The sequence below is a fragment of the Herpailurus yagouaroundi genome, unplaced genomic scaffold (assembly GCF_014898765.1).
Source record: "Herpailurus yagouaroundi ecotype Mexico unplaced genomic scaffold, PumYag 28, whole genome shotgun sequence".
Taxonomy (NCBI): Eukaryota; Metazoa; Chordata; class Mammalia; order Carnivora; family Felidae; genus Herpailurus; species Herpailurus yagouaroundi.
In genome coordinates, this window is record NW_024412376.1 from 14,475,180 (window position 1) to 14,494,946 (window position 19,767).

The 19,767-nt window shown below is 52.4% G+C and overlaps 1 protein-coding gene across 1 annotated transcript in view; it reads right to left on the minus strand.

Moving 5' to 3' along the window:
- The window catches only part of FAM167A (family with sequence similarity 167 member A), a 43,833-nt gene extending 26,954 nt beyond the window's left edge, over positions 1–16,879 (minus strand). The window contains exons 1-2 of the mRNA XM_040469877.1: positions 16,529–16,879; positions 10,661–10,760 (exon numbers count right to left, since the gene is read on the minus strand). The gene's annotated coding sequence lies outside the window, so the exon portion shown is untranslated. The remainder of the gene's footprint in view (positions 1–10,660; positions 10,761–16,528) is intronic.
- Positions 16,880–19,767: the final 2,888 nt, after the last annotated feature.

Sequence of the window (19,767 nt, forward strand, 5' to 3'; positions counted from 1 at the left end):
AGAGGGCAGGGGCATCCGTGGCCAGAGGGAGAACCTGTAAGGGAAGGGTCTTCCCTTTGGGGTGGGAAACAGCTAGGACTCAATGACTTTATGTGGCCGCCTCTAAGGGCAGGGGGAGTTTCTCGTAACTCACAGGGAAGGCCCGTGAAGACGGTGTCAGAATGACTTGGAGGAGGCATCAACAGGAACGCCAATGCGCTGTGAGTCAGCTAGTGATGATCCTTTGATCCTCTGAGCTTACTCGTGTGCGTGTGCATCCTCTCCCTCAAGCCTCATGATGGCCCCGAGGATCAAAGGGGATCATCCCATTTCACAAATGAGAAAATCAAGGCTGGGAGGGATGGAGTGAGTCACCCATGACCACAGAGAGTCCCAAGCAGTGGGACTTGAGCACAGACTTCTGACTCTGGTCAGCCTCTCCACTCCAGACGGTGTGGGCATTGGGGTTAGATGCCCCCCCCCCCCCAGGGGCCCAGTTCTGTGATCTTGGACCCGTCCCTTCACAACCACTCTGTGCTTCTGTGTCCTCTTCTAAGAAGCGGGGGTAACCAGGACTGTCTACGTAATTTGCTGAGCTTGGCGCAAAATGAAAATGCAGAGCTCCTTGTTAAAAAAGTACTAAGAATTTGAAGATGGCAACAGGAGAGCATTAACAAGCCCGGGCCCAGTGGGGCTGCCTGGGTTCCTCGCTCACGAAGCCGGCCCTGAGGGTAATAATGTCCACTTCCTGAGTCATTTCAAGGACTAAAGTAACAAATACTGAGCCCTTCATGGTACCTGCTATACAGTAAGCCCTAGACAAAGTTATACTTTAAAAAATATTCTTCTTTTTTTTTTTTTAATGCTTATTCATTTTTGAGAGAGAGAGAGACAGAATGGACACGGGGGAGGGGCAGAGAGAACAGGACACGGAATCCGAAGCAGGCTCCAGGCTCCGAGCTGTCAGCACAGAGCCCAACACGGGGCTCCAGCCCATGAACCGTGGAATCATGACCTGAGCTGAAGTCGGACACCTAGCCGACTGAGTCACCCAGCCGCGCCCCCCCCAAAATATTATACCTAAGATGATGAGAGCTATCAGTGCTACATCAGTCAGCTTACCACATAAACCCCTCTGCGCTGCACTGAGCAGTCACCCTGTTGGTCCCTGACCTGCACCCTACATCCTTCCCTGGAAGCCAACTGAGATGAAGTCAGCCGGCCCCACCTCCCCCCAGAGGTTCAGGGCTCCTGCTCAGATTCTCCCCATGCGGCGGTGACTAGCAGGCCTGTGACAGGAAGAAAAACAGCCCAGCTTAGGAAAACACCACTCTGTATCCCCACTCCCTTCCCTCCCTGCTCATATTTTAAACACCCCTGTCCACAGCTCAGGATCCCCAGGGGGTGATCCAGCCTTGACAGTGTGTTATCCACTTGGTAAGAGCAAGGGCAGGGGGCCGAATACCTCAGCCCTGGTCCCAGATCTGCTACCCATAAACCCAGTGCATGGGCTCAGCTCTCTCCTCTCGGCCTCAGTTTCCTACTCTGTACAAGGGTGCTTCCTACCCCAACCGGCCTTATGAAGATGGTGGGAGGATCAGTTGGATTGTACATGAAAGCTCTCTGCAACCTTTGAAGAGCTGTACCCACCTGAGGATTATTATTATCATTGAGGCATGTGTGGGGTGTGGAGAGGTCTGAGTCAAGGACTCATTCTGGGATCACTACATCCCTGTCGCATATAGCAGGCAGGGACAGAGCCCTAGCCTGCTTCCTATGCCCCCAGCACATCCAGGTGGTGAGGATTTGCTGAAAAAGGATCTGTTCTCCGGTCTCCTGGTCATCAGACGTTGTCCCAGGGAGCGTACCCTCTGGATGCCCTGGTGCCTGAGAGCCCCATATGGAGCTGTCCCTCCCCTCCAGCTGGGCTGCTGCGAGCTGAGCTGGAAGGTCACCCACTCAAGTCACTCCAGGGATGTGGGCACTTAGTGGATGCTGAGCGGTGGAGAGGTGCCAGCCGAGTGCAGGGGAGCAGAGGTCAGCACTGGACAGCTTTCTGGTCTGAAAGGGCAGTAGGGACAAACCAGGGACTCTGGAGTGCAGGCCCTGGGAGGAAGAAGCCTCTGACACCTGGGCAAACAGGCTTTCTTTACATCTAAACTAAGTCCTTCCTGCTCCGAGGAACACATTTTCTCTCACTCTGAGCTTTGCAAAGGCAGACAGCCCAAGGAGGAGGGAAGCCAGAGGATGCACCCAGAAGAACAAGGCCAGACACTAACCCCACCAGGCCCAGGCGTGCCCTGCCAGGCGGGCCACCCGGCTGCAGGGGAACGTGAAACTCCCCGCAGCAGAGGACAGGCCTCAGGGGCGCATCAGCCTTTTTGGGCGGTGACATGCCAGCGCCTGGGGACATACACGGCACAGGAGGACCGCTGCTCAAACACGCTCCTGGCTCACTCCGGCCCATCGTGGTTGCCACGAAGGAGGCTGTGCCCGCCTTAAGCTAATTCCTGAGCCGCTGGAGGGGCCAGGTGGGTGCAGCTCAGTCATTCCGCCAATTATGACCTGGTCTCGTTATGACCTAATCTGTTTACTTGGACGACTTTCAAACCCACTTCCTAGATGGACTCCGTGGGCAGGGAAGGGTACAGGGACTGCTAACCCACTCTCTCTGTCTCTGTCTCTCTCAAGGGTGAGGGTAATATGAGCCTGGGTAGTTTGGTGGCTCCCACTCCTTACTGCTCTCCGTTCTGAAAAACTCAGAAGCCGCCCTCTCCCTGTCTGGATCCCCAGACTCGTGCGTGGCCCTTCCAGTCCGGGGTTCTTTGCCAGAACTGTTCCGTTTCTTCTCCAACACCCCTGTCCCAGTGAGTACCACGTTCCCTGGCACTCTCGTGGCTTTGTACAAGCCGGTCCCTCAGCCTGGAACACCCTTCCCTCCCTTCTACCCTGCATTGCTCAGGGGTTTTCTTTTTCCGGAAGTCTTCCTTGACTTGCCCAAGCTGCGTGTGCCTGGGATGCAAGGAGAACATGTCGGAGAAACAATTATGTCATCACAACATTAGCGGACACTTACTCAGAGCGGACCACGCCAGGCATTGTTCTAGGAGCTGCACATGTACTAACACATTTAATCATCACAGCAACCCTATAAGGCAAGGATCAGCATGGTCTCCATTCCACAGATGAGGAGACTGAGGCACAGAGAGGTTGAGTAGCTTGCCTGAGGTCACAGGACTAACACGAAGGGGAAAGCTGGGATTTAACTGCTGCGGCACAGTTCCGGGCTGGCTCACAACCCAGCCACAGCACTTCTACAGGACACTTTCCTGATGGTTCCTCTCCTGGACTCTGAGCTTCAGGAGGGTGAGAACCAGGCTTCGTATCCTGGAACACGTAGCACTTAACACCATGCTGCTCTCTCTAAATGTTTATGGAGGGGCGCCTGGGTGGCGCAGTCGGTTAAGCATCCGACTTCAGCCAGGTCACGATCTCGCGGTCCGTGAGTTCGAGCCCCGCGTCGGGCTCTGGGCTGATGGCTCAGAGCCTGGAGCCTGTTTCCGATTCTGTGTCTCCCTCTCTCTCTGCCCCTCCCCCGTTCATGCTCTGTCTCTCTCTGTCCCAAAAATAAATAAACGTAAAAAAAAAAAAAAATTTAAATGTTTATGGAATGGGGACGCCTGGGTGGCTCAGTCAGTTAAGCGTCTGACTTCAGCTCAGGTCATGATCTCACGGTTCGTGGGTTCAAGCCCCGCATCAGGCTCTGTGCTGACAGCTCAGAGCCTGGAGCCTGCTTCGGATTCTGTGTCTCCCTCTCTCTGCCCCTCCCCAACTAGTGCTCTGTCTCTGTCTCTCAAAAAAAATAAAATAAAATAAAAATGTTAAAAATAAGTAAATAAATAAATAAAAATAAATGTTTATGGAATGAACCAGCCAAAAGAACAGATTCCTCCCGGCCCCCACCTGGTGCACTGTGGCCTATACTTGCTCAAGTCTGAGCCAGTCTGGATGGGCTCAGAGAAGCAGAGGGGACCTGGTCCTGGTACCCTCACCACCCATCCTATGAGACCTGCCCTGACCTCAGAATCCCAGACACAGGCTGCCAGGCCCTAGGAAGACAGGAATAGCTTTGTCTTGCATCAAGCACCAGGACTGGGAGCTGGCACGAAGGGCATTCCAGCATCACAGGTGTAACTGGAGGACCTCTCCTGTGTCCAGCATCACGAGGTGATTTCTACCCAGGGTCCTTTCCCTCTTCTGGAAAGAGCATTTCTTTGTGTGTTTCCTACGGGATGGGCATGCCCTCTGTCCTGAGTAGGTGGTCACCTGGCTCAATCTGGGCTAATCAGAACTCTCCTAGGTTTCTGTACCAGAATTATCCAGAAACCAGCTGTGTTCCATGCTGACCTGGGGTTGCTGGGGGCCATCTTGCTCACCACAGGGAGAAACTGTGTTTCTGACATTTATAACCAACATAAGCATGCGTTGGACAAAGAATATAAAACAACACAGTGGATATTTGTTGGTATTTGTCTTGTTTGTTTGCCTTATCCTGTTTTCAGGGAGTGCCTCCTTTTGTGCTGGACAGCAGGCAGGTTGGGTACCTCTGCTTCACTGGAAGGGGAGGATCAGATCCTCCCTCCTTCCTGTCCCGTGCCCTGACAGCCAGGTGTGAGCCTGTGACTTGAGCCTGGCCAGTCAGATGCCCAGACCCAGGCCTCAGGATCTGGTGTGTGTGAGGCCCAGATGGAAAAATGGTTAGGATTCATTTGTGGCCGCATGAGCCTTGGAGGCAGCTGTGCAGTGCAGATGAGGTAGCATCCTCTTAGCCAGACCATCCCTGCTAAAGGATTGTTGGAGGGTGTGACATATAATAAGAAATATATACAGTGTTTGGTTTCCATCCCCAGTTTCTGATACAGAGCTCCTAAAACCCTTGGAATTTCCTAAGTGATAAGAGCATAAGAATATTTCTTGTTGACATATCTGGGTTTTGTTCTTAGTTCTTGAAGTAGCTCTAGAGCCACAGAGGTGAAAGGGGTGTCTTTTTTTTTTATTTTTTTTCCCACGTTTTTATTTATTTTTGGGACAGAGAGAGACAGAGCATGAACGGGGGAGGGGCAGAGAGAGAGGGAGACACAGAATCGGAAACAGGCTCCAGGCTCCGAGCCATCAGCCCAGAGCCCGACGCGGGGCTCGAACTCACGGACCGCGAGATCGTGACCTGGCTGAAGTCGGACGCTTAACCCACTGCGCCACCCAGGCGCCCCAAGGGGTGTCTTATTATTCATGACAAGCCCACTTTCAAACCTACCCGAGTTTATGTTAATGAGGCGACTCTTGGAAAGCTCCCCCTCTCCCCCCAAGCATGGGGCTGCTTGTCACTCTGTGATGAGAAGGTTGGAAATTTTAGCCCCACCCCTGCCCTGGGCAGGGGAGGATTGAAGATTGAGCCAATCACAAGCAGCTAGTGATTTAATCAATCATGCATACCTAATGAACCTCCATAAAAACCCTAACTGAAGGAGTTCAAAGAGGGGTTGGTGTGCATATGGAAATTCGGGAGGGGCACACCTGGAGGGGTTCTACACCCCATCCTCACACCTTGCCCTATGTACCTCTCCCTTTGGCAGGTAAATGTAAGCAAATGCTTCCCTGAGTTTTTTGCTAAGCCATTCTAGCAAACTTAGTGAATCAGAGGTGGGGGTTGGGGACAATTCCCAACTTAGAGCCAGTAGGTCAGAAGTACAGGCGACAGCCTGGGACTTGCAGTTGGCATGTGAAGTGGCTGCCGTTGGTGGGACCGAGCCCTCGCCTGGCAGGATCTGACACCAACTTTAGCTAGATGGTGTCGAAACGGAGCTAAATCTGACGACAGCCAGTTGGTGCCTGCAGAGAGCCGGAGGGTTGTTTGGTGCGGAAAACTCACACATCTGGAGTCAGAAGTGTTTTGGGGATATCGTGTGAGTAAAAACCTAGCACCCCACCGAGTCTGTCTCCGGCAAATAGTTTAATTCACAGGGCCGTGCCTGCCACTCTTTGTGTTTTGGAGCTGTCTTGGCTCTCCCTGTTTTCTCCCTTGGGTCTTTGCCTCCTGCCAGTTCGGGAAGGGCCGTGGGTGACACTGTTTTCTGTCGCTCACAACCAAGAGCCCTGACTACAATGAGGGGGAATGCAGAATTCATTTGGGGAGACAAAGTCCATAACTGAGGGCTAAGCAGTGTCAGAAAACAGCATGACAACCACCAAAAAATCTCCCCTCCCCACATTTCCATGTGTCCCTCAGAGCAGGGTGGTCCCTTCTCTAGTTGAGAGTCACAAGGGCCCCTGTTTGGAAAGGGAGGCTCTTGCAGTGTCCTCCTTACTGCAGAGCTGTGGTGAGGCTGAGAAGAGGGAGAGTGAGGGAAAGGGCTTGGTAGACGATGGCATGTTCAATAAACTTAAATTAAGGGTGGCCCAGGCCACAACTCACACCTGAATTTATTTCTTTCCTTTTCTAAAGCAGCTAATTCTTCCCCCCAGCCCCCCCCCCCCCCCGCAGGTGGGTGAGGGGTCAAGAGGTCTGGGACGTGGAGGCGGAGCTTTGACAAGGCAGGCTTTTCCGGCTAGGTTTAACCATAAAACCCTGATGGTTATCTTAATCAGAGAGCCCAGGGCCCCCACTCAGGCCTGACCTCCGGGTGGTGGTGGCCCAGGCAGGCGGTGAAATTCTAGTCCGTGTTCTGCAGACTTGCAGGAGTGCTAACACCCAGGCTGAGAGGCCCGGAGGGGGTGGGGGGTACCCAGCCCTGCGCCCTACAGAGCTGCCCAAAGGAGCCAGGAAGCTCCAAGGAGCTGCCAGAAAGCCCGTGTTTTCTCTCCTGTCAGAGGTTGCCATGGTGACTGAAGCAGGAGGGGACACCCGCTGGTCTGGCCCTACATAGCTCATCTTTATGCCATGTCTTGGTCTGAGTCGGTGTCTGGAAGGGAGCGCCTGAGATGGGGGAATGACATCTTGCACAGACTGGATGGTGGGTAGGGGGTGAAATGTGCTAGGACATTGTGTGGGGTGTGTGTGCGTGCGTGTGTGTGTGTGTGTGTGTGTGTGTGTGTGTGATGGGTTATATTGTCGCATGTGTGTTCTGGGCATGTGGTCGGGGATGACGGTAAGGAAGGGGGATGTATCCGGGGTTTGCACATCAGTGGGGTCTTCCTCAATGCCCCCATGATCTACGGACAGCTCACCTGCAGGGGGAGAACCCGGAAGAACCCTTCATTTTCTACTTCCTGGAAGTCGTCTGTCTGCTGCCTGGATGACTCCTCCCGGCAGCAAGCAAGCCACTGTGACAATCCAGCCATGTCTTCTAAGAGTCTGGGACTGTACTCCCTGCCCTGCAGCCTCGGTTCCGTCAACTGACTTCTGCCTGATCTCATGCACCCACTTCACTCATGTCTGCTCCGATGCTAGACAGAGACCGCACAGAGACCGGCTCTGACCATCCTATGGAGATATCCTCCCTTCATTTTAATTTGTAGCTGCTATCACTCCCCATATAACTCTGATGTTATATGTTGATTTGTTTCCTTGTTCAGTATGTTTCACCCACTAGAATGTAAGCTCCGTGAAGGCAGTGATGTTATCTTGTTCACTACTGTGCCCCTAGCACTCAGAACGTAGTAGGTGCTCAATAAACTTATTGAATGAATGAATGGCCTGCCTGGGACCTCCCTGCTCCTCACAAAGACTAAAGCTCTGCTTTAAAGCTCAGCTGAGGGGTTGCTCCCTCTCAAAAGTTCTCTAGGACACCTCACCTGCCGGGTCATTTTTTCTCTGAATTCTCCCGGCACTGGTTTCTGGCATGCTCGCTCACAATGGCCTGTTCAACCTTAAACTGTGGGAGTGTCCCATTTCCCTGACCAGATGTCTAGCTCCTCAATAAGAAGAGTGTTACTTTCTCTTTTGTGTCCTGAACACAGGCTCTGCAAACAGTAGGTGCTCCATAAATGCTGAGGATGACGATGTTGTGAATTGGTGAACACATTCTAGCTGGAGTAGTTCTACCTCCACACCTGTCCAGTAGAAGACCTTCTGCAAGATCATAGGTAAGACTTTCAAGGTCAGAATGAGTCTGAACGGGTGAGCAAGTAGCTTGGGGAGCTGGCCTCAACTTTATGTTTTATCCTTCCCCCATGACCTCATGTATGACTATGACTAAGTCTTTAAGCCTATTTCAAACACCACCTCATTCTACATGTTCTTTCTGAATGGAACTGATTGCTTCTTCCCCTAACAAAATTTTTTTGAACTTTTCTGCACCAACTAGGTTTTAGGTAATGACCATTTATCTCCTTGGACCACATTACTTTGTTACATTTATGATGTACCTGTTAGATGGACAAAAATGTCCTCAGCATCCCTTCTGTGGGGACTATTCCTGTGTCACTTCAGTGTTCAGAAGGGACTGTGAGTCATAGATCCCTGCCCATCACCCCCATCCCCAGGGGTGCTCATGTGACCCAGACTTAGACATTCATTTGAGCCCTTACTCTGGCAAGAGTGACTGGTCCAGTGGATGTGTGCATGGCCAACCAGTGCTATTCTGAATATTTTCATGGGATTTAAATATAGGCATCTGAAGAAATAGGGTGGCTTTTCAGCCCGGAGTTTCCAAGGTGCATCTTCTCAGCCTCATGGAGAAAACTCATTTGCATTGAGAAGGAATAAGCCTTTAGGAAGGAGAACCGAAGGAGAGACAGAGACAGAGACATGACATCTTCAGAGCCATTGACCCAACAGTGCCCAAAGACGTAAACCTCCAATTCTATGCACTAATAAATCCTCTCCTTTACTTGAGCTAATTTAAGCTGGACTTCTGTCCCCTGCCACCAAAAGGGGACTAAGTCGCCTCCCTACACTAACTGGGATCTGTCTAGGCACAATCTGATTCCAATTCTTCCCCGTGCTTCTTACAGCTACTTGCTTGGTATCATCAGTTCAATTTTATTGCATATTTTCTGTATAAATAAAAGAAATATATAAGAGGCCATTTTCTCTCTTTCTGAATGCAGGAATAAAAATATAAATTCCTAGGGGTGCCTAAGTGGCTCAGTCGGTTAAGCGTCCGACTTCAGCTCAGGTCATGATCTCACTGTTGGTGGGTTCAAGCCCCGCATCAGGCTCTGTGCTGACAGCTCAGAGCCTGGAGCCTGCTTCCGGTTCTGTATCTCCTTCTCTCTCTGCCCCTTCCCCACTCACACTCTGTCTCTCTGTGTCTCTTGAAAATAAATAAATCTTTTATATATATATATATATATATATATATATATATATATATACACATATATACATATATTTTCCTAGAATCAAGAGGAAGAGGGGGAAGAGAACCATTTTCCAGTGGCTATCATGTACCAGGCACTGTGCAAACATCTAGCTGAAGCCTTGAAATGGCCTGAGATAGGAATAATATTATCTCTACCTGACAGATCATACACAGGCAAGTGAAGAAACCACCATTTCAGCCCAAGTTTTTCCTACTCCACCATTGTGACCATGTCCCCAAAGTAGCTTCATATGTAGAAAAGTAATAGGAACACACACATTATATAGTTTCAATGTTTCAAAGCCCAGGTTCTTAGGAATCCCAGGGGCAAATAACATTTAAATATTCTTATGGGGGCACCTGGGTGGCTCAGTCAGTTAAGCGTCAGACTTCAGCTCAGGTCATGATCTCATGGTTCGTGAGTTCGAGCCTCACATCGGGCTCTCTGCTCTCAGTGCAGAGCCTGCTTCAGATCCTCTGTCCCCCTCTCTCGGCCCTTCCCCTGCTCATGCTCTCTCTCACTCTCTCAAAATAAATAAACAGTAAAAAAAGATAAAGTGGATATTACTATGGCAATGCTTTATTTGCCTAGAAAATTGATCTGGGCAGTTGAGGGGGACGAGACCCGAGCACCTAGACTGCAGTCCCTCTCTGTTGACGCCGGTGAGCAAAACTGCTGCGGCATGGGGGCTCTCTCCTGGGCTAGAGCCCCCTTCTGAGGGCAGGGCCTGGCAGTGAGAGGACCTGAGCCTCAGGAAAGTTCTGCCGCGCGTGACTGTGAAACCCTCCTGGACAAGTTACCTGACTTCTTGGAACCTGAATGAAGTGCCTGGCATGGGAGCATGAGAGACAGAACTCCTTTCTTTCATCTGTGGTGTTTCTGTTGGGGGGCACCGTGGCTCCCAGGCCAGTCCCAGGGGCAGCTGGGATGCCTGGACCCGAGGCTTCCGGCAAGGGAGGGCGGGCCGATGGGTGTGGATCCCAGTCTGGGACCCCAGCAGGTGCAGGGAGGCTCAGTAGCCTGTGTTCCTCACTCCCCTCCACCTTCCTGCTCCCATCCAGGGTCACAGCGCTGCTGCTGGCAGACGGGAATGAGACAACCATTTTGAACAGACCCAGCCCAGGGTGGGAGAGAAAAGAGTTCCTGGCCTGAGAGTCAGCTCCGGGGACCCTGTCCCCATCCCGAGCGACTGCGGCAACTCACCTCCCCCGCCTCCGGGCTTCTGCTTCCCCCCTGCAAAATTTGCAGTTTGGGTGCTGTGGCCTCTACGCTTCCTTCCCCCTTGACATGCACAGAGTCTAGACCACAGCAGCTCATGGGTTGTCACCATGTCACCGAGCTGCACCCATGAGGGTAGGGGGCAAAGCCACCCACTTACCCACGCTCCTCTGGGAGTGTCTCTCAGTGAAACTCGGTTTCTCAGGTCCAGTGCTAATGGCTGCACCTCGATTTATCATTCAAAGCTTCTGTTTCCATACCTGAAACCACAAGAACAATCACAAACATTTTTGAAGTCACTCTCTTAAAAAAAAAGTTTACAATTTTTCCCCCACACATTATGGTCTGGGCTGGAGAGACCTTCCTGAGAGTTCCACACAGACAAACCGCAAACCAGAGACATTACGAAACTTGTCTGGGGTCACACAGCTTCGTGAGTGGGGTTGGCTGGGCCTGGATTCTTCCTCTGATTCAAATTGAGCTTCTATTGTCTAGAAGACGAGGAAACCTTGTTTCATGTCGTTGGGATATAGTGAGGCAAGAAGCTATAAAAAAAACTCTTGTTAAGACCTTTGCACATTCAAAGTGCTCAGTCCATGCTGAATAATTGATGGGCTCTGCTCCCGGCTGCTCAGAGCAGATGCACAGGCCTCCTGCTACACATAAGGCTGGGAACGTGGAAACCTTGCCTATCATTCTGCCCAGTGCAAGAAGTTGCCGAGAAAATCACCAAGAAAGAGTTGTGCTTTCCTGTTGCTGTGGGGAGAGGCCGCGCGGCTCCAGGGACCTGCAGATCTAATTTATTGTCTCACTGAAAGCAGAGAGCTGCTGCAGGGAGGGGGCTGCGGGGCCACCCAGAGTCGACGCCACAGTGTCCTTTCCAAGGCTGTGAGGCCCTGGGAAAGGGCTGCTGTGCTCTGACAGGCAGGGAGAAAGGTGCCTGAGAATCCTGGAGTCCCATGGGGAGCGGGGGAGAGGGCAGAGCGGGAAAGGGGGGACAGAATTAGCCATGGGAAATCTGGGAGTCTAAAGCAAAGGTCCTCCTCCGTGAAAATGCCTGACAAGGCAGAGATGCCCAGGCGGGGGCCAAGGCGGCCTGTTGTCCCCCCAGCCGAATGCCACATGTGACCACAGCACTCTTCTGGCCAAAGGCCATGGTGTTGGGGATTAGGGGGCAGAAAGCAGACACAGAGTTGCCTTTAATGCAATTTGCAGAGATCAAAGCAGAACACGGTTCAAGTGGGTGTTCTGGCTATAAAAGTAGGGAACAGTTCACAGTTGACTGAAACTCAGGGTGCCATTTCACAGCTAAAGGCCCTGGGGATGTGCACCTTCTCCCTGTGGGGTGCGGCCCACCGAAATGTCCCCCGACTGGGATTTGTCTCAGCCCTTAAACAAGGCAGATTTAGGATTCTCCAAATCCACAGGATAATTGGCTTCAACTTCAAATAAAACAAACTCCAGCTCAAATGGGAATTTGTTTGGAGGATGGGCTTTCTATTTCACTCTGTGCTACAAGTTCCAAAGCCTAATGATTTAGCAAGGACTTCCTAAGAAATTTCATGATATGCTCTGTGCTTATGCAAGTCAGTTCACTTCATGCTCTGTCTGGGAGTGCTTACCCCTCCAGGGATTGAAGGGTCCTTAGAGTTTCCCTGTGTTTGGGCAGGGCCTGTCCTAAGGGGCTGGGGCTGGGGTGGGGGATGGGGTGCCTCCAGCATGGATTCAGCCTGCTGAGCAATGTCCACGCTGTCTGGTGGACAGGGGTTGATAGCCCAGCTCTAACACCTACTCATTCTATGACCTTGGGTAACCCTCCAGGTCTTAAGTTCCTCATCCATGAAATGGGGTTGGTTCATAATGGAACCTACCTCAAAGCTCTGAAGGATCCAGTGAGATAGGGTATATGTGGATTCTTAGTTATGCCTCTGTCTAATAGGACTGTCCCCTCCCGTCCATATCAACACTTGGCTGGGCCTCTCCTTGGCCTGTCAAAGTGGTAAATGGCTACCAAACCATTAAAGTTAGTTCATGTACATCTGTGTGCTCCAGAATGTTCAGAACATGACTTTATTGTCAGCTCAGTACTCTAGGCTGCACAAAGTGTCTTTTCTAATGTGCAACTCTGATCAGAAGCCACATTTCTTGAGGGCAAGACTATTGTCTTATCTGTGATGCAATGACCATTATTGATCTTAAAACCCTTTGTAGATGGAGTGAGATGTTATGTGGTTTCACTAGGCTAGCTGCAACAAAGGTGCATTTAACAAGGGTGCATTCAAATCAGGACTCCCCGCTCCTGGCCAGCAGCCCCAAGCACAGGGTCGGCGTTCCACAGGGGGCTGTGGCAGGTGCTTTGGGTGTCTTTCTTGCTCTCTACTCAACACTGGGCTTGATAATTAACAGAGGAAATGTTAGAAATGCATTCTCCTTAGTGAAAACAGAAGTATTCAAGATATGTGGGTTGGTCAAAATTATTTGAGGCACTCTTGACCTTGAAAGGCAGGGTGAAAGAATCTCGGGAGCTCTCGGGGAAGGTGTGGCCAGGGCGCCTAGAGAGACAGATGGCTGTGACCTCACTGAGACCACAGAACGAGCTTTATGAATTCTGCGGGACTTGTCTGCAAATAAATAGTTGTTCAAAAAATGTGTACATGTGTGGCAGAGTCTGGTCTGAGGCTTGCTTCCATCCAACCTGTTAATGAGATTTGCCTTCACCTTCACCATAGTTTTTAGTGGTTTCTTTCAAACAAGTAAACAAACAAACAACACAGCAAAACCTAAAGTTATGACCAAATGGGCTTAAGGACCAGACGGGCCTCAGTGTCCCTAAGGCACAGCACACATAAATGCTCACAGGACTAAGGAGGTACTGTCACTTTTAACTCTCTGGGGGGTGAGGGTAGGGGCACAGTGAGGGCTCTAAGTGGCCTCTCAGTCAAGGATCCTCATCCAGGATCTTCCTGGGTCCTTATCGCCCTGAGAGTTCCCCAGCTTGCCTTGCAGGGCTGAAGTGCCCAGCTCATGTTCAGAGGCTCTGTTGGCTTCCTGGAATGAGGAAACACTGCTCAGCCTTCAATAAGCCCTGAAACTGTGGCCACAGTGGAGGTCCCTGTCTGGGCCCCTTATGTACCCGGAAAACCAGCTCCTTGCTGGACCCTCCCTTGGAGGTCTCACGGGACAAGCCCTATGAGGAAATCTTTTGGGACCTACTACCATCTCCCACAGTTAGATCAGATACTGGGGAGGGGGATTTCTGGCCATACTGGAGAGATTGCCTTGAAGAAATAGGGCTCAGTCTGTACCTCTGGATAAGCCGAACCCCTGCCCCTTCCTGGGGCTCTGCAAAGGCTGCTGGGCAGGGGCCCTGGGGTGAGAAGTCCCCTGTTGCTGGAGTGCTTGCTACTCCTCTACCCCTAGGGATCAGAGCCTTTCCTTGGACGGCAGTGCCCACAGGGAACCAGGTTGCTGCTTCATGCAATCTCATCTCTAAGGTGTTTTTCTGGGTTGAGCATTGTTGCAGGGTTGGGGTAGGGGTCAGGTAGCATTCAGGAAGAAAGCAGATGGTGTGGGGAGTGCAAGCCTCTCACTTCTCCTCTTGCCCACTTCTTTCTCCATTCCTTTCTCTCCCTAGCTTCTCCAGACAGACATGGGGGGAGGGGTGGGGAAGCTCTAGGCATTCACGCACCAGGGCAACTGCCCTAAAAGCTGACATTTGCAGCCTTCCAAACTCCTATGGGCAACTGGACCCTCTAGGGCAACCCAAACTCTACAGGCTGATTGCCAAGTGCTTGATAAAGCCCTTTCTCTCCTCCAGGCTCACCCTTCCTGCTCATACCCTCTCTTTAGACCCTCCCCACGCCTTCCAGTTGTGCCTGAGGACGGCTTCAGAATTTGCCTTGAAGACTTCCTCTCTTCTCACCCCAGTACAAATCCCAGTGTACATTTGCGTATTGAGAGCCATCCTGGCTAGTCCTCAGACATTTCCAATCAGGAAGCACTCCCTCACTCCTATTCTGTAAAACGGGGAGCCACGCATTCAGAGTATCATTCATCTTTCAGCTTTGTGAGTAGTTCAACATCCCAGTCAAGCAAAGAGCCATTGCCAGTTAAAGCACAGCTCCCAGAGGAGTCTGAAAATTCCAGATGCTCTTGTGGGGCCACAGGAGTTTTCCACTAGCAAAATTTACCTAGAGGAAACCACCCGAGTGTGTGAGAAGCCTAACAAGCGGTTTCTTCCCCGTGGGCCTGAGGCTCTGTGGGTCTCTCTCAGCAAACAGTTAGGCACGGACTTGATTTACTTCTCCGCCAGAGTCCCTTTTTTGGAGGAAGGCCAAGCTGGTAGGCACAGAAGCGCGACTACTAATTTTGTGGAAATCTATGCGTGTATTTGGGAGGACAAAACAGGAACAAGTGTATGAAAAGTTGGAGGACTTTGGGCGGGCAAAGAGGAAAAGGGGGTGAGGCAGGATCCGTCTCTCCACTTGGGGCAAGTGGGGTTGAAGCGAGCCAGGCCTCACTGCAGGGACTTTCAGGCTACTGATGCAAGAAATGGGTTTCCTGGCTCCACAGGACGGCAGGGGACATTCCCAGGACACAGGATGAGCCCTGCCAGCCAGCTCTCGTTTTCTCTGGGTGCCACTGGTTTCTTCCCCTCTCTGGGCCTCTCCCTCCCGATCTCCTAAAGCAGCCTTCCTGTGAGAGCACTGTCTTAGGAGTCAGGCACGTGAGGCTGACCCTCCCTGCTCTTTCACCAGGCACCTGAGCTGCACAGAGTTAGTGAATCTCTTGGGGTCCCATCAGCAAAATGGGGATGCGATGTCCTCTCCAAGGGCGATTGTGAGGATAAAATGTCCAATGGATGCAAAGCATTCTCAAGCGGTGCCTGACTGGTAAGTGCACTCAGGAAAGAGCTGTCGTCTTTATCCACTCTAAGTACAGCTCGTGGTTGCTTTGCCAAACCTCTGAAAAACATGCTAGCAGAAACTAGCGGACGTGGTCAGGCTAGAGGCACCATGGTCACCTCCGCTGTCCCAGGACTTTGCCCAGCACTCGCCATCCCTTGCCTGGTGGGTGGCAGGACCATCTCTGGGGCATAAGGAGGAAAGCTGCTTCCCGGCCATGTCTCCCTTGGGCACTTTGGAGATTTCCCTATTGATGGGGACCTGGGCTCACCCCACCTGGGATTCACCAGGAATGGCTGGGAGCGGATGGAAACTTGATCTGCGAGAACATGCCTGTGGGCTAAGATGAGGTCACGGCCCACCAGCCTGGAACCAACCTGCCTTCCGGACCTTCTCCAGAGGAACCATACGCCACAGGGAATGAAGACCAGATATAGGCAATAAGGGATTATTTTAAAAGCAGAATATCCAACCTGACTTGGTGGAAGGAGACACCTGTCTACTAGCCAAGGACCAAAGACCTTCCTGCCTTCTCTCAGTGAGGGGGTGGGGTGGGGGGTGCAGTCTCAAGGCTGAGCTGCTCATTTCTCTGGGGCCCTTTGGGCTGCGCAGTCCCCTCTGATCACACTGGCCTCAGCCCTTCAGAACACCCAGGGCCCAAGTGCCCTGGGCCACTTCTTCTGAGTTAGGGAGGGCAGGAACTTCATGTCACGGAGCCTGAAGTAGAACGGAAGGGACAGGGTGGGCTCAGAGATGATAAGCAGTCTGGGAGTAGACCTGGAGAGACTGAGTGGGGCTCCTCCCTCTCAGACCGTGTACCCCAAATCTCCATCCAGATCTTAACCGCAGAACGGGCCAGCAAGGAGAAGGGAGATAGAATCCGACAGGCTGTCCCATTCCATACGAAGAATCCGACAGGCTGTCCCATTCCATACGAGGGAACTGAGCCCCCAGGGGCCGGCAGGATCGGTGCTCCCCAGCCCCGGGCCAGGCTGGTCTCTGCCAGCGCCTACTGTAGGGACCTGCGGCCCCGAGCCCCCGGCCCATCCCCAGCCCGACGCCCATCCGCGACCCCAGCCTGGACCCCAGCCCTGGGAACGTTCCCGCCCCTGTTGCGAACCTACCTTGCGAGGCGCTCCGAGGCCCTTTCCAAGGGTGTCACAGAGATCCCCGCCTCTTTCTCCGGACGCGGGCTACCCTCGCCACAGCCTCCTGGCCCCAGCCTGCGGGGCTGAGCCGGCTCCTGCCTCCCTTTCTCTCTGCTCCCGTGAATTCTCAGCACTGTTCTTTTTTTAAGGGACTTTTTTTTTTTTTCTTTTGCGTTGCGTCAGGGCGGTTGCCTGGCGACGGCGGAGCTATTTCACCGCGAGCGGTTTCAGCCCGATCCCCTCCAGCCTCTCATTCGAGCCTCTCCGCGCGCCGCTCCCGGGACCGGGACGCGCGGGGTCCCGCAGACGCGCAGCCGGGTCCTAAAGCCCTTCCAGTTGCTCGGTCCCCGCCGGGACCTGAACCAGAGCCGCCGCCCAGCCGCAAGTAGGAACAAACCACAGGCGTTTGCCAAAGCCTAGACGAAACCAAACCCAAATATCCATTTTATTATTATTATTATTATTATTAAAGCCGAAACCAAAGCAGTTTTTCCCCTAAGCATGGCAACGTGGCTTTGCCAGTGTCAGCAGTTTGCGTGCGTGGAGGGGGCAAGAGAACGACCTTCCAGCGGGCCTGAGCGAGCCTAGAGCCTACACCCCATCCACAGGCGGCTTGAGTTCAGACTACCAGCAGCAAATCCCGTTACTGAGGACCTAACCTACGCCACACCGTCACAGCGACTCTGCAGGACAGATGTGGGCATTTCCAGCTTACGGATGAGAAAACTGAGGCTCAGAGAGGCTAAGTACAAACCAGAGGTTAAGTAGAAACAGACGTCTTCCAGGTCTGTCTCCCAGACCTGCCCCAGAGCACGTGTTTTCCCCACAAACCACAGGGTGCCTGATGACACGTACTAACTACTATGTGCCCTGTCAACCACTGGAAAGAGTTATGGTCTAAGAACCAGTCTGTGCTCCACCAGAGTCTACAGGTCCAGGCACCTACAACACATACAGGACAGCAGCTCGGCTGCCCTATCCTGGCCTTTGGGGTCAGTCCTGACTGGAGACACAGGGCTCTAGTCCAGAGCGGAAGGGCTCCACTTCCTTCTGGAACCCCTGACCTCAGGGCTGATTACTGGAAGTTGGCTTCATTCTTAGGGCAGTCTAGGACATGTCCAAGTTCCTTTCCTAAGACACTTGAGGTTGGCAGGATCCTCCAAAGTGATCTAATCTGCCATCACACTCATACGGGGGGGTGCAAGGCGGGTGTTGTTTCCTCCATGGACAGATGTGCCCACGCACAGAGGTGTGGGGCTGCACAGTGACTTGCCCCAGGTCCCATGGGCTGGGCTGCTTGGGACGACTCAGTCCCCACAGATGCCCAGCCCCTGGTGCTGCCCCCTGGTGCTCTGTCCTTCACTGTGGTTCCCCATCTGGGCTCCATCCCACTTCTTCCTATCTGCCTTCGCTAGGATGTCTGCAGAGGGACTTTGTCCACAGAGACGTCCTGCTAATGCGAGCACCATGCTCACAGGTTCATGCTTCTAAGCTAGCAAGTGTATTTGAATGGGCATTTTTTAGGAGAGTCCTGTCATCGACCCAACCTCTTGATCCTAGAGATATCAATCGGGTCCTTCCCTTTCTTCCCATCCCCTTGGCCATTACCCTGGCGCAGGTCGCCATCAGCTTGCCCCAGCTCCTGCAGCAGGCCTCTTAACCGGTTGTGCTGCGTCCACTCTTGCCCCCACCCCTTGGCCAGTTACTTGTCCACAGCCGGAGCAAACTCTTCCAAAGGGAAATCCAAGCCCCACTCCTCCCTGCTTACAGCCCTCCAACAACCCCCATTCCTCCCAAGATTAAAGCCCAGCATGGCCCACCGGGCCTGGCTCTGCCCACCCCTTGGGGTCCATCCTGTGTTGCTGCTCTGCTCTCCAGACACTCTTCCAGGTCCTTCTCTGCACCTGCTCTTTCCACATGGGGCTGGCCACACTTCTGCCTCCCGAGGGAGCCCCAGGTTACATGTCCTCTAGCCCTACCTACCTCTCCCTTGTGGACCAGTTGTAATGTGATCTTTATTTGTGAAGTTATTTGATTAGTATCTCTCTCCTTCTGAGGCTGTAGGCTCAAAGGGGCAGGAACCATGTTTGCAGGGAGACGGCTTGGTCCAGACTCAGCATTCTCTTGGGCTGGCCGGACCTGACCACACGGCCCTGTGCTGGATACTGATCATCTGCCCTGTTGGCCACCAGTGTATTCTGGCCCCGGCATGTGATAAGTGCTCCGATGTCTTCTTGGTGGAGCCATCCCATCCCATCTGGAAATGCTTTCAACTTTCTTCACCCTATCAACCCATCATTCGGCATGGGGCTCCTGTTCTGCTTTTTTGTGAGTGCACTGTTTCTGTCTTCACGTACACAGGCAGCCTGTCCGGGGCAGGGATGGGGTCTTTCCCCTGTGCCTCCCACTCTGCCTGGCACATGCCTGGGCAGGAGGGTGGTCAGTCAGTGCTGAAGACCAGGACAGTCAGTGAGTGGGGAGAGAGGAGAAGGAGAAGGAACCAGGTCTCTGTTGGAACAGTTTTAACCCTAATGTCTAACCATATGTGGTGGTCAAATGAGTTTATGTGTAGAGCTCCAGCATAGGGTAGTAAGTAGGCATACAAAAATATTTTCAAAAAATATACTGATGTGGGAAAATGCTGCTGATTTCACGCCAAGTAAATACGATAGGAGTACCAAATGTCTAAGTAAATGAGACATTATGAAAGCTTTAATTCTAATATCTAATGTCTAGTTTTTTTATATGTGTAGGAAAAAAAAAGACTGGGAGGATATATGCATGTACTGGCTGTGGTTATCTCTGGGTGGTAGAAAAAACAGGCTTTCAAATATCTTCTATACACTTGCATTAATTTCTTTGTTGGCTGCAGTGCATAGTTTTGTGAATGGCAACATCAGGAAATATTACTACAGACTAAAAATGGTCCTGTGTTCGGGGTACCCAGTGTCTCCTGCTCTGCATGGCCTTTCATGCCTTTTATGTGGGGTCCTGTGAGGCTGGGCTGGAGTCCAGTGATGGGCAGGGGATCCCCATGGCCCAGAGCAGCAGGGCCATCTGGGGGCTCTTCCCCTCCAGTTGGCCATGCGGACTAGGGAACACTGGGCCAAGCCTGGGAGGACGAGTCCGGACCCTGAGACAGCACGCTGGGTCTAGGGCTGCCTTGTGGCTCGGTCCAGGTATCCAATCTGACCTTCAAGGGGCAAGGCGTAATG